Source organism: Dermacentor albipictus, unplaced genomic scaffold (assembly GCF_038994185.2).
Source record: "Dermacentor albipictus isolate Rhodes 1998 colony unplaced genomic scaffold, USDA_Dalb.pri_finalv2 scaffold_24, whole genome shotgun sequence".
NCBI classification, from domain to species: Eukaryota; Metazoa; Arthropoda; class Arachnida; order Ixodida; family Ixodidae; genus Dermacentor; species Dermacentor albipictus.
In genome coordinates this window covers 4,897,945-4,912,646 of record NW_027225578.1, presented here as the reverse complement: position 1 = coordinate 4,912,646, position 14,702 = coordinate 4,897,945, and the positions used below count along the sequence as shown (strand labels likewise).

At 41.1% G+C, this 14,702-nt stretch overlaps 1 long non-coding RNA gene across 1 annotated transcript; it reads left to right on the top strand.

Annotated features, from left to right (window-relative positions):
• Positions 1-5,606: 5,606 nt before the first annotated feature.
• On the top strand, positions 5,607-14,038 carry LOC135909085 (uncharacterized). Its single transcript, XR_010566565.2, has 3 exons — positions 5,607-5,837; positions 7,008-7,172; positions 9,564-14,038. It is a non-coding gene; the product is annotated as an uncharacterized lncRNA (long non-coding RNA).
• Positions 14,039-14,702: the final 664 nt, after the last annotated feature.

Here is a 14,702-nt window from a genome sequence, read left to right as displayed (position 1 = left end):
TTCATTTTGAGGCCATCATCACCACAATAACAAAAAAAAAGCTGCATCTCTAAAAGTCATATGGGAACACACTGGATTCAAGTAAACTGCAAGTAGCCAACACTACTGTCACTGTACGATGTCGTGTCCAATGAGGCAGGACATAGCCAAGGCCACATAGAATAAAAGTGACATTGGAGAGGAAAGGCTTTAGAGGAGGGTAATTTTTAACCACTTGCAGCTCTTTATATAGCATGGTGACATGAAGCTTTTTTTGAGTAACCATTCGAGGAGAGATACTGTGTACGTGTAGGTCACACCAATAAAATAGTTTCAGGGACCCTTTGGGTGATGAGGTTAACATTTAGTCTTCTTTTCTTTATGCACCCACATGGTTCTGTTACACATGTACAGATTTTCTGTGAACATTTTTTTTTCCTTATCAATTTGTGTTGTACCTGTGTTGTACCTTACTTTCCTTGTATGATTTTGTTCTGTTTTCTTTAACTTCAGTCTTTCCTCAGCGGCAATGCTGATGTCATTTTATTGATTTCTAGTGCTTTAAGCTAATATGGCCAGTCCTACACAATAGAGAAAGAGTGAAATAAAGAAATGCGCAAGATATGAATGCTGGGATGTGAAGTGATTGCTTACGATGGGGCAGGGTGGACACATTAGAGAATGATGGCTGGAACAATGTAATAATTATTTTCTTTTTCACACTTTCTCATTGGTCTCAGCAGCATTCTGCTTACATTATCATCAGCAGGTCTACCAGTAAATGATAAACAAATTCTGACATTATACCAGCTAATAACTGCCTTGCTCAAGATCTGAGCAACTGAGCTATTTCATGATAGGAGTGTTTGAAAACTTGCATCAATACTGACTAAACGAAATGCTATTTTGCTTCAGCTACCTAGAAAGAACTAGCATTAGTGGGGTTGATCTCTTGATATGTCTTATGGTAAATGAATGTAGGTGCATTTGCCCATTTAGAATGAGAATAGTGGAAATTAATGGGACATTGAAAAGACACTTCAACATTCCGACGGTTGTTACAATTATGAAGGGCCTGACAGTTCCCGTAGCATTACTGTTCTACTTACCATTTAAAGGTTACCAGCTTACTGCTGTGGTTTGGACATTAAACTCTACATTCGACCTCACATTGGGCGTTCTTGTTGCACCTGCCTTGAACCCCACCCTTTCCATGCATATGAGGTGTGTTGAAAAAGAAACCGAACTTTTGCTATAACAGCTTTGCTGCTTATGGTACAACATCTTAAGTGCTGTCCCCTTCAAAATAGTCCCCTCTACTGGCAATGCACTCTTCCCATCTTTTCTTCCATTTTTGGAAAGCCTCCTGGAATGAAATTTCTGGAATGGCATGCAGGTCTCTTCTCGCATTGTCCTGGATCTCCTCTACGATTTGGAAAGGGTCTAGGTCCGGAGAATATGGTAGGTGGGGCACAAAAGAAGTGCGGTGTTTCGCTAAGTAGCTGCGGACAAGGAGCGACATGTGAGCCAGGGCATTGTCATGATGCAACATTCAAGCCTGATTTTCCCACAATTCAGGCCTCTTACTGCACACAGAATCTCTCAAACATGCTAGGGTTCCCTGGCAAACTTCTTTGTTTACCATCTAACCATGTGGCACAAATTCCTGATGGGCAATGCCTTTGCAGTCAAAAAACACAACCAACATCACCTTCATTTTTGATCGACTCATGCGTGCTTTTTTTGGACGAGGAGCACCTTTGGCCACCCACTGCGACGACTGCACTTTCGTTTCAACATTGTAGGCATAAACCCATGTCTCATCGGCTGTTATGATGTTCTTAAGGAAGTTTTCATCGTCAGTGGCAGTGGCAAGCATTTCCTGGCTGATTTCAACACGGGTCTGCTTCTGTGCACCAGACAACAAACGTGGCACAAATTTTGCACTGACACGACGCATCCCTAGTTTGTGACTCAAAATTTCATGACATGATCCTACGCTGATACCCACTTCATCAGCGACTTCTCGAACGGTCAAACAACGATTTCCGCGAATCACAGTTCGAACTCCCTCAATATGGTGATCATCTGTGGATGTGGAAGGTTGTCCAGGCTTGGGATCGTCACCGACCAACATTCTTCCCTCTTCAAAACACTTGAACCAACCACAGCACTGCATGCGACTCGCACAGTCCTCCCCGTATGCTTGGCTAAGCAACTGAAAAGTCTCTGTGAAAGTTTTCCCAAGTTTGTAGCAGAACTTCACACACACACGCTGTTCTTCCAATTCCTTCATTGTCACTTTGGCACCAATCTGAAGAGCAGCTTGTTCATGTGCTCACTTCAGTGGCTGTAGCTCGCCAACTACGGTCAGAGCGAAACGTGGCAAATGGCAGTTTGTTGTCTAAACCTGCCATTACATGCGCTCAGTAGCCGCAGCGCGCTCGCTCTGCTGATTGGCATGCTATTTCAAAAGTTCGGTTTCTTTTTGAACCCACCTCGTATATATTACTGCACACACACACACGCAAAAAAAAAACCTCGAGTCATAAGTGAGCACTGTGTCTGTCCCCTTTCCTTTTCCAATCAGTTGACACTGTTTTCGTTCTAAATACCTTCTAGGAACTAGGCCATAAAGAAACTGTCTTGCAAGTGCCCTATATTATCTGTGTTGTACAGTCCAGTTTGTCAGTCTACCTAAATTTAGCATTGTTTATAAATTCTGCTTCAGTGCTTCAAGATTTTATGTATTCTGTACACTTCTGCAGGTCAACACCACCACATATTTCATGTAAGTAAAAGTTACTATGCAGAAAATGCTCGTTTTATTTGAAGACCAAGCAGTGATAATGCATGTCCTGACTAGGTAAAGTTAATGAAAAGTGACCAAACATATTTTTCAAAGAAAGGCTATGTATATGTACTACAGGCAATACAAACCTCTATTTGCATGCCGCTGCTATAGGTCCCGTGACTAGTGTGACTTGCTTTCTGTAAGCAGTACAGGCTGTACAGAGCTGTCAAGTCAGCTAGTCTTTAGTCTATCTAGCTTGCTTTCCTGGTGCTTTCATGTATACAAACCAGAAGGCCGCCTTCTACAGTATTATGCTGAAGATTATAAACGGTTGCCTGACACTGTGCCTTGCAATGTTCACAGGCATTCGGCTTACAAGGAGACATCATTTGTGTTGGCGACAGTAGGTGAGAGGTAAATAAAAAATAAAGTACACATTAATTTAAAAGCCTTCATCTTCACTACATTGTGCAACATAAGGATGCCTTTCCAAAGGAATGTAGCCAGTGCCATCTACAAGCACATTGCTCACCAGCTGCAGTGGCTTCATTTGGACACAGGTGACACGCAAAGACATCGTTGTGCTTGAAGTGAGGTGCATGTAAAGCACCACAATCCAATAAAACTGCTCCTATTTTATACATGTACTGCGTTTTTGCTCCCACTTTGATGTTGACATGATGAGCCTGAATGCCATCAGCCATCCCATACAAAAACTGTCCCTACTTTCATTCAAATGACTCAACCTAACTGTGATAGGCTAGCAATTTTCTGGTTTGGATATGCTGTTCAGTTTGTGCATGTTATAGTGCAGGCATACCACCAATTGAGTTAAGCATTGTGAAAATCAAGTACACTACATTGCCTACTTAAGCACATGAACATTTAAGCAACAAAATCTTTTTCTGCTCATGCAGCGACCTACAGCTACAAAGGAAGACACAAAGACAGTGCACACGTGTAGGTAATATCAAGCTTTGATGCAGACATAGTAAGCTGTGGTGAGGAATGAAGTGTAATCTGTGTTTCCACATCTGCATGAATTTTGTGGAAGTGCTGGAGAATCAAGGTTTTGTACAGCTACTAATTTATGTATGTGGTCTTATAAACCATTGCAAAGTGAATGTGTGGCATCAGCAACAGATAGCCAGGCACTATCACAAAAAGAAGCAAAATAATGCTGGGGTGTGGTTGTCGAAAGTTGCAGGTTCTGGAGGAGAGAGACAAAAGGACAACACTGCATCGATCAATTGGACATGACTGAAGGCATGCACGGTATGTCGAGCAAGAAGCAGACAGAAGGAGTATTAAAGAAACGCATGAAGGAGAAGCCTGACAGTGTGTGAAGGCAAGAGCATCACATGAAAAGAAAAATTTGAAGAAAGTAGCAAATGAATGGGGAGCTCAGATGATAAGGAGCAAGAATTTTCTGCTAGAAATGTTATTGCTGTTGTGCCTTAGCCCTGGTGCTGCAAATGGAAGGTGGAAGAAACAAGTACAGTACAAGTTGAAAAAGTGTTGTGGCAAGAGTGAGCGGCATTAGATCGGTGCCTCATCAAAATGATTGAATTTGCAGTGCTCATCTGCACTCAACAAAGTGTGCTAACCTGTGCTTCTGGAAGTGTGTGAGCTATCTCGAGATGAAATGTGCAATCAGCCAGCTCTTCCAGATTCAGAAAAGACTTAAGACCAGAGGAAAATTTCTAAAACTACAAGACAGCAACCTGATTTGTTAAATCATATTTTGGATGTTTCCAGTAGAAGCACTTGCACCAACGAAAACTAAGTTGCATTAAAGGTTGGACTTCAGAAAGTGCATCAACACTACACCAACGATAAATGCAATTCCACTACATGGATGACTTGCCCTGTATGAAAACATTGTTTTCACCAGGGCAATACAATGTGCATCATATGCGCATTGTATTGCGGCAAAGTATACCAAGAGTGGAAAGCGGCCACTGTGATATACGTGCCCAATTGCCGTCACGTCTCCTGCCGCAGTACAAGCACAGAGACGCCGAACAAGTGTACTGGCAGGCATTCAGAGCTATTTCGCATGTTGTAGCGGTCTGAGCCCTTGTTTCGCCCACATAGAGCGCCCCGTATATGAGCTAGACATCGTAACAGCCGGGATTATTAATTACCCTTGCGCACAAGCACCTCAGAAACGCTACGAATCTGCACCACGTAACCAATATCAGTGTTACTGTACAGCTTTCACAACGGTCTACTGTTATGAAATTGCATGACGACCACTTTTCTTTAGCATAAATTTGCTCCGTATTCATCCGCAGGGCGTAGTGTTTTGCCAGTGTGGCTGTACAGCTCTCACAACGATCTACGGCTCAGATTGCATGGCGACGCAAGATTTAGTACTTACACATACAGAGTACAAAATTTCCATTCCCACGAATCTCCAAGTGTGTTGTATGCTAATACAACGACACTAATGAACAATGCATCGGCACGACGTAATGCTTTGCTACTAAAGTGATCCGAGAAGACACCTCACTCCCAAACGTATCCCCTTGCGACTACAAAATTTAATATGCTACCGTCGCGACAAAATAGCAACAAACTCACCTCGGACGCGGCTTTTTCGCCTTGCCGGCCACGCATCCTGTCGATTCTGTGCTGCAAGCTCGGCTAGGGCATTGGCTAGGGACAAACAGAGCAAACGGTTTTCTTCCCCATAGTACCTAAACGACGAGAAATTTTGAGCACCAAAAGTCCCCACATTTCTCTCTCGCAACCACTGCTCCTCGCGCGTGCGCAGAAAGAGCGGTGAAATCCATTTTCGATGTGCTCGTGCTCACGACTACAGCTGACACGCTGACATCTGCGGATCTGCGCGCGACCACAAGCGACGTTGCTGTCGAGCTTTTGCTTAGCCGCTTGCTTCGCCGGCATCAGCGTTCTCTTCCCGCAATGTACCACATGAGAAAGAAGCTTTTGCTGCGGCTGCTCTTGCAAAGGCGGCGAGAGCACAGAAAGCGTCTGCGGCGACGTTGGAGGGTCCGGCCAGTCTTTCAACTGCGTAAATGAGAAGGACTTTACGGCTGTGAGTAACTTCTTTCCTTTCGATGATCTACAGTGATAGAAGTAGGAGCCAGTGTTTGGACATGGGGACTTATCTTCGTCGGGACAGCAATTACTTATCAGCGTTTTTAAGTGCGCGCATATAGGAGACATAAGTGAAAGGGTTAAAGTAGCAATGCGGGGATCGTACTCGCAGCGCGCGAACGCCCAATTCGCAGAACAGCAACGCGTCGTCGGTGCAAGGTTCGTCCAGGTTGACGGCACCGATCGAAACGATAACGTGACGTACGCGAACAGAGGGAACGACAAGAGCAGGGTGTAGTTCGGAAAGCGCGAAAGCATAGGCGAAGATCGGGCTGATTAGCCGCCGGAAGCACACAGATCGTACATTGGATACGTGGTGACGACACCTCACGACGTTTCAACAGCCGTCTGTCTAACCCGTGTATACTAGTACAGCATACCGTCACTAATTCTTCAGCTTCAGAGGGGAAGAAGCACTTGATTCTATTTAACAGACGATCTGTAATACTAATCTGGGACTTAATTCCTTCATCATTAACAGTAGACCATACTGTTTATGCAGATCTTGTGTAGCATCCTCTTGCACAAAATTTGTAAGGATTAGGTTTTGTAATACATTTCCTGCTATTCGATATTTTATTTGATATCCAGCTTATTTTTTTCTTCATTTCATTCGATATTCTTTTCTAAATCTACTTTTAGGTATTAGCACACCCCTACAAAAAGTTAAGGACCGCTAGTTATATTTGTGCCATTAGTATAGCGCATAGATTCAAGAACACCTTTTTGCACGTGTTGATTGTCGTATATGAATCTTGTGGATGAGATACAATTTCCAATATTTTCTGTCTCTCAGAAGTGTGACTGTAGAATATGAAGTGTAATGTAATTAAATTGTGACCTGACAGGTTTAAATGCTGTGCAACTAATTTCGGAAGTTTCTTGGCAGTGGCCGCACGATTTTTCTTTAATATACCGTTGACTGGCTCTCCTGTTTTGCCGACACACTGTTTGTATTCAAGCATATAAACAAAGCAGGGGGTAAAGTTAATCATGGCTAGTGGCTATGCGTGTGTGTCAGTGAAAAGTGTACAGCTCCCGGTACCTGCGAGTGTATACACGCAGGGTACGGTCCTTCTGCCAGGTAATAATGCACAATTTTTTACAGATGCAACGGATACGTCAGGATGACCACGGATTTTTCTACAAGTTCTTTCGCAAGACACCACAGCTCTTTGACAAGCTATTGGGCTTTGTCGCAGAGGACCCCACACGGCAGCACCACATTCAAGAAACCCCTGGAGCCTGGAGAACGACTTGCTGTAGCATTGAGGTTTGTAAAGGATAATTGCCCCTAGAGTAATAATGTGCGATTGCAGGAATACAGAAGAACACTGTTTCTTTGTCATGTAATGTATCATTTATTTTATTTACACAATGCTGCCCGCCGCCTTTTGGCAGCCAAATCACGAAGGGGTCACAAAACATTGAAGCACAACAAAAGAATGAAATGACCGACAATGAGCGTGCATAAGAAATACTATTACATAATCTAGTTCATTGTACACAACTAAATATTTATTAACTCATAAACAAATAAAAAAATGGGACACAAAATGCTGATACAAAACGAGAAATAGTAATGAAGGTACTGACAATGCGCGTGAAAGGAAATACCAGAAAAAAAAAAAAGATCACATGATCACAGAGACAAAGTTTCAACTTAGTGCATCACCACTGTAGCAGTTATGGCTAACTATGGCTAGCAGTTAGCTAACAAAAAAGTGCCATCGAATGGGATCACACAAAAGCTACCTGAGTGCTTTTGACCTTGCGCAACCTGTGAAACATACTTTGAGGAATGATGGTACATGTAGTATTAAACAAAGGTGGTAGCTAACCTACACAAATGAATTTTGATCGTATGTCACTCAAGAAGGGCCCCCACATCCATGCAGATCATTGTCAAGAAAAGTCATGTCATCATAATTAGTATGCAAACAATTGAGACATGGGTACTAATTTTTTTCAACTTGCATTCAAGCTACTTGGCATTCGGGCAAGACGTGTGGGGATTGAGGCGGCTAGACTCTGCAGTGGTGTGTAAGTCGTATAGTGGCGATCGTGCCTGCAAAGTATTAAACAACTGCAGAACAGCACCACAGCCGCAGAAATTCCTTACATTTTTTTCAGCTTAAGAATTTTTTTAAAGCTCACATGCTGTTCACGGCTCCCGTCAGGTAGCCCTGCTTCCTGCCAGAGAAGCAGGGTCATACGTATACATGTCTCATTTACGCACTGCCTTCAGTGTCACTGATTACGTACAATGACTTTGGCCAAACATCCAATGCAGAACATGCAAAACCAACTCTGGAACTGAGCCACAGAACACAAAGAAAAAAAAATGCAAGGAATGTGGCTTGTGGATGATAGTTGTGGGAGAGGTAGAGGTTGTCTATGTTGGCAGTGAACCTTGCCTGCTGGCTATGTGGTGGCAAGACTTTTCCCTTTCTGCTACCTCTTGTAATAATAATAAAACAATTTGAAAAATACTTGAGCTGCTAGAACGCCCCGACAGGCTTTACAACTTGCAGCATATAACAAAAATTTTCAATGGGGGCTGGTTGAAGGTTCATTACATTTCTTTTTATTTATAGGCATGTACAGGCATCTCTAGATGCATGCACAAACTCTACATGCACAGGTGGTGAACTCAAAAAGGTTCATTGCTGCAAGACAGCATGAATGAGCAAAGACAGATGAAAGCGATAAACCCCTGTCTTGCAACAACAAACCTTTAGTTGCAAGTCAGTGCTTCTTTCTCTATTGTAGGTGTGTTGCTAAAACATGTTCACACATCTCTACAGCAGCAACGGCCAACCAACCAGGCCCACAGATATCAACTTTATGAAATTCTTGAATAATACCGCACAAAAATATGGATACAACACAATGTAAAATGAACAAAAGAAAAGAGCTGAGGGGCTTTGATATGTCAACAACAGACAAGGAAACTTATAGAAAGTATAAAGGAAAACAACTGTCGTTTTATTTGCAATGTCGACATCACAAGGAGAAGGGAAATGAAAGTGGACAAAATATAACTTGCCACTGGTGGGAGCTAAACCCAAAACCAATTGAGCTGGAGGCTATTCCACCATCTATTTCTTAGAATGTTTATGTGTACTAGTTTAGGCTCTTCCAGTGCTCTTGCACGAGTAACACTGGGTAACGCTACCAGGTTGAGATCTAGTACATGCACATACAGGCTCAAGAAAGTTTGCAGAGTTATAGCCATTGCTGCAGCTCTACTGGTAAAGCAATGCAAGCAGAATTCAAAGGTTGTGGGTTCGTCTCCCATAAATGGGAGGTTACCTTTTCATTTTCCTCCTTATTTCTCCATTTCGATATAAAGTAATTAAATTCATCAATGATTTCCTTTTGTTTCGTTTTCTCTTGGCTTTATTATACTAAAAGTATACATTAAAAAACATTAATCTTTGAATTACTTTACTACTTGCATCAATTTAATTTTCATATCGAGATGCTTATCCTCACTGACCTCTCTCATGTGTTTGAGCAGAGAGATGGCAAAAGTTTGAGGTCATCCTGTGGTTTGCATCTTTTGATTGCACTTGAAACATTGCCTAATTCGGATCCTCTAATATTAACTGACTCTCATCTTTCTTTTTCCTTTTCCTCCCTCTTGACGTTGCTTCGGAAGCAATGCTTCCCAACGTATCCAGCCTACGACTGCCTGCTGAAGCCAGCGATGCTTGTGACTGCGGCCTGCTGTGGTGTGCCTCAGAAGCCTCGGGAACCAGAACTTCTGGAAACATAGGTGATTCAAGAGATTCCAAAATGTCCTGAGACTCCACAGACTCATGCGACATCGAAGACAGAGTCGATGCTGGCGCTTCTGACTCTTCACTTGATGGTGATGGCACTTCAAGTGTTGCCAGATCGAAAAACTGCCACATTCTTTGTTGACATGTCTGCAGCACTTCCCTCCTCACTCGATGGGGGCACTAGTGGAAGGTTGGCGGACACCCTGTGTGTGAGCGTAATAAGGTTTGCACATATTGCCAATGTGTAAATAATGGCCAGTCTGAATGCAAAAATATATGAAGGCTCAAATCAGTCCACATTCGTTTTAATGTGTGATTTTATTAGAGAACACCGAAGCTCTGAGTCAGTTTTGTAGGGACAAAAGTGGCTTGCCTACACAACCAGAATGAACAGGTTCTGCATGCGCTAAAGTGTAGCTTTTGTATCTTTTTCTGTTTTTGCTTGTGATGCATTTAAGCAGTTCTTATGCGATCTGCATGCCTAAAGCCTAGTGATAACTTCTACTCAAAACAGTGCATGATATTTGGAATGTTTCAGTTTTGAAATAATTAGCAGCAAGCATTCTACTACATTTAATCAGTTAAACCACCTAATATATTTCATGTTGATCGACCTACGCTTGCACTTTCTAAACATAGAGTAGTAGTATTGTTAGGTCTTGCTTTAGCACAAGGCTCTCTCCTGTTCTAGTTTTTCTACTTGAAACGCTCTTGGCTTGTAACTTTGTTTTCCTTTCACTTGTTTGTAAACTTCATCTCATTCTAAACTGTTTTTCTTAACTGAATGTATGTCTAAACACAGTGTGAAGCTGTGTACGTAGTAGTCAGTGCATTTGTTGTTTGTATTTAGGAAGTTACATAAAATAATGTTTGTCATCTTGCCATCTGCCTTGTAAAGGGTGTTTTGGCCCAGTAAAGCTGATCTTAGCTAGCAAACCCTTCTAGAAGGTTTCTTAAAGCCAAGCTTTTTTTGCCTCTTCTCTGGACTTTCCCACCGCTGCTCCTACTGTCTTGCCAAATAGCTCTTACTGAATGCCTCATACTGATGTTAATGTAGTCGTTGAACCATTGTCATTCCAGCTGACTACTGTCTTGCACGAGTGACCAGTACCGGACGTAATGCAAATACCAATTATAATAATGTAACTAGATTGTGGTTTTGGCATGTAAAATTTCAATAATCATTTTGTGCATAGTGTGAATTTCACAATTTATTTATTTATTAGTAAAAATACAGATAATTGCATGTGCGTAGTATACATAAGGAGGTCCCAAAGTCAAAGACTGTATCGGGACCTCCTGCTAAAGACACTTATGATGTTACACAAAGTTTAAAGCAACAGTAGTATAGATGAGAACTAGGAGTAATATCGAAACATGTTTATAGCATATGAGTAATAAGAACACTTGTTAACAGCAGGACAATATAAAAAAACGGAATACAAAAAAAATGAGGAGAGTTTCAGTAAGTATTTATTATGAATGATTTTAGTTCTTTTTTAAATTGGTATAAAGTTTTTGCATTTTTGATGATAGGGGGTAAAGTGTTCCAAAGCGATATTGCGGAAAATTCCGCAGTCTGTTTACCGTAGTTAGTTCGCACTTTAGGTAGAAGGAAATTATTATTGAGTGCAAATCTAGTGTGACTATGAGCTATTAGGTCACAAGGTGAGAAGCAGATTGATGGTAGTTCCTTAGTCATATATTTGTAGAATAAAATTCCTAGATTATATTTGGTCAGTTCTGAAATGGTTAGGATGTTGTTTTCATGTAGTAAGGATTTTCCATTAGCAAAGCGTGAACTGCTTGTAATTATTCTTATGGATTGGTTCTGGATTACCTGGAGGGATGCCAAGTGAGTGTTATAAGTGTTACCCCAGCATAGTATGCCGTAGTTAATATGAGAGTGAATGAATGAGTAGAATGAGTGAGTAGACTCATTGTAAAACTATTACTGTAAAGGATTTTTCACGTGCCAGGGATGAGAGCATACTGGATTATCTTGACTTTAGTCTTAGCGGTTTTGGGGGACATGACACCGTTCAACTTTGGGATGAATTTATGAATATTTGTACGCACTGTATTGATAACTTTATTCCAAATAAAACCAAGCGAACATATAGAGCTACTCCCTGGATGACGCGCGACATAGTGCACATAAAGAGAAAGGTTAAACGACTAAGACGACAGGGTCTTTCTCGTGACATAGTAGAACCTTACCAAGCAAAATTAAATGAGGCTATCAGTGTTGCTAAACTTCGCTATTACCAGTTCACCCTTCCTAACTTCATCAGAACTGCTCCTTCCAAGTTTTGGGGTTATCTTAGTAAAAAAAGTAAATCAGTTGACCATATTATGCATGAGGGCAATCCTGTCGTCGCTAAACAAGATATCGCTGTTCACTTCAATGCTTATTTTAACAGTGTCTTTTCGAACTCGCCCGTTTCCCCTCGTGTAAATGGCGTAGCACACAATGATTTTAGTTTTATTTCTTTGTCTGGCGTCTTTTCTATGCTTCTGAATTTAAAAACAAAATCATCTCCTGGGCCTGATAACCTACCAAACGTGTTTCTCCACAGGTACGCTGAAATGCTATCTCGCTTTCTCGTAATCATCTTTCGTGCATCCCTTTCATCGGCGGTGCTTCCTAACGACTGGCTTTCTGCTCGTATTGTTCCGATACTAAAAACAGGCGATCCATCACTAGTGGCAAACTATCGTCCCATTTCACTAACCTCATCTTGTTGCAAACTTTTAGAACACATTATTGCTTCTGAAATCAATAAATTTCTCGACGATAGAGCCATTCTATCTCCTATGCAGCATGGTTTTCGAAAGGGCCTCTCCACTGTAACCCAATTAACCACTGTAGTTCACGGTCTCGCTATCACTATTGACAAATCAGGGCAAACTGACATCATATTCTTGGACTTCAGGAAAGCATTTGATCTTGTATCACACGCAAAGCTAATAGAAAAACTTGAACATTTGAACATTCCTTCCCATCTCGTAAATTGGATTCGCGCTTATATTTCTAACCGTACGCAATTCGTAGTAGTTGATGATTGCTCTTCAAGCACCCTTCCTGTCACTTCTGGTGTTCCCCAGGGTAGTGTTCTTGGACCATTATTATTTAACATATATATTAATGACATTGTCGACACTGTTACTCAACCCGTACAAATAAAACTGTTTGCTGATGATTGCCTCCTCTTTAATGAGATCACTTGCCGACAAGATCAAGTTATTCTAAACTCTAACCTTCAAGACATACTAGCTTGGTGTGCGCGCTGGGACATGCAGCTTAACATTGATAAAACAGTATTTATGAAAATAACTAGGAAAATTAATAAATTGTCGTTTACCTATAGCCTAGCATCCAAACCTCTTACGGAGGTGAATGAATATAAATACCTCGGTGTTACAATAGCCAGTAACCTTAGTTGGAACTCGCACATCTCCCATCTTTGCGACTCGGCTTTTAAGAAGCTTTGCTACCTCAGGCATAAATTAAAACACGCTCCTTCTGAAACCCGTCTTATCGCCTACACCTCTCTTGTCCGTCCTAAACTCGAGTATGCAGCTATTGTATGGGATCCCTATACTAAAACTAACATTGATGCGCTAGAAATGATACAACGTAAAGCAATAAGGTTCATCTTCTCTAAATATCGCACAAGTGATTCCCCAACTCAGTTAATGGCTGAACACAATATTCAGTCTTTGCAACTAAGAAGAAAAATTCACAGGCTTAAATTTCTCTTCTTGCTGAGTAACAATAAACTATCTCTTTCTCCCGAACCTTACATAACACCCCTTACTGCCCGCTGAACAAGACATCGCCACGCTGCATCATTAACGCCTTATAATGGTAGAACCAATGTCTTTATGTCTTCCTTTTTCCCTCGAACAGTAACGGAATGGAACAGCCTACCCTATAACAAACTTCTCAGCACTGACTCAATAGCCTCTATTACTATCTAACTTTAGTGCTTGTTCTTACGAAATCTCGTTTCAATTTGTATCGTTGTGCAATATTTATTCATTTGCGCGTTGTAGTAATATTGAATTATGCACTCCTCCTTTTTTTTCTGTTACATTTTCTGTGCTTTGAAACTTTGCTTGTGAAACAGTGTTTCAATTTGTGCCTGCCACTCTCTATGCATTATTTAGAGGTGCTTTACTCATTATGCGATTGTATTTTCTAATACATTTTTTCCGGAGCTTTCTTTTTTTTACTCCTTTGTCAATCTATTGTTTTCTTTTTTTGTATGTACCTTTCCCCTCCTGCCTGGGCCTTCTAAGGCCTGCAGTATTCCTAAATAAATAAATAAATAAAAATAAATAGCGAGATTAATGTATTATGTGTAAAGTAGGGACTAGTTTTAATTAGAACGCGAATACCGTATGCTATTTTCTTTTTGATGCGAGAAATGTGATCTTTATATTTCAAGCAGCAGTCAAGAGAAATCCCAAGAAAAGATGAGCATGGACTGGGAGAGATGGAGTGTGAGCCGAAAGTTAAAGAAGGGGAGAATGCAGAATGTTGTTGATGTGAGGAAAATACAACAAATTTAGCCTTAGTGGCATTAATGGATAATAGGTTGGCATTACACCAACTTAAAACATTTTGTAGATCAGTATTTAGCTTGTTAATAAGAAGTGACATGTGTTTATCAGAGGAAAATATGGTAGTATCATCAGCGTACAGAATGCACTTAGTAGAGGACAAACAGTTAGGTAGGTCATTGATATAAATCAAAAACAGTAGTGGTCCTAAGATAGATCCTTGAGGGACGCCAATGTTAGTGGTTTGTTCTCTGGAGTAGACGTTAGATACAGACACTATTTGAACCCTATTTGATAAGTAACTTTTTAATAATGAGAGCGCAGGACCACGAACACCGATAGCCTCAAGTTTAGTAAAAAGGATAATGTGGTTTAAGCAGTCGAATGCCTTTGTTAGATCAATGAAAACTGAGCCTGCAAATAGACCATCGTCAATTATTTTTTTT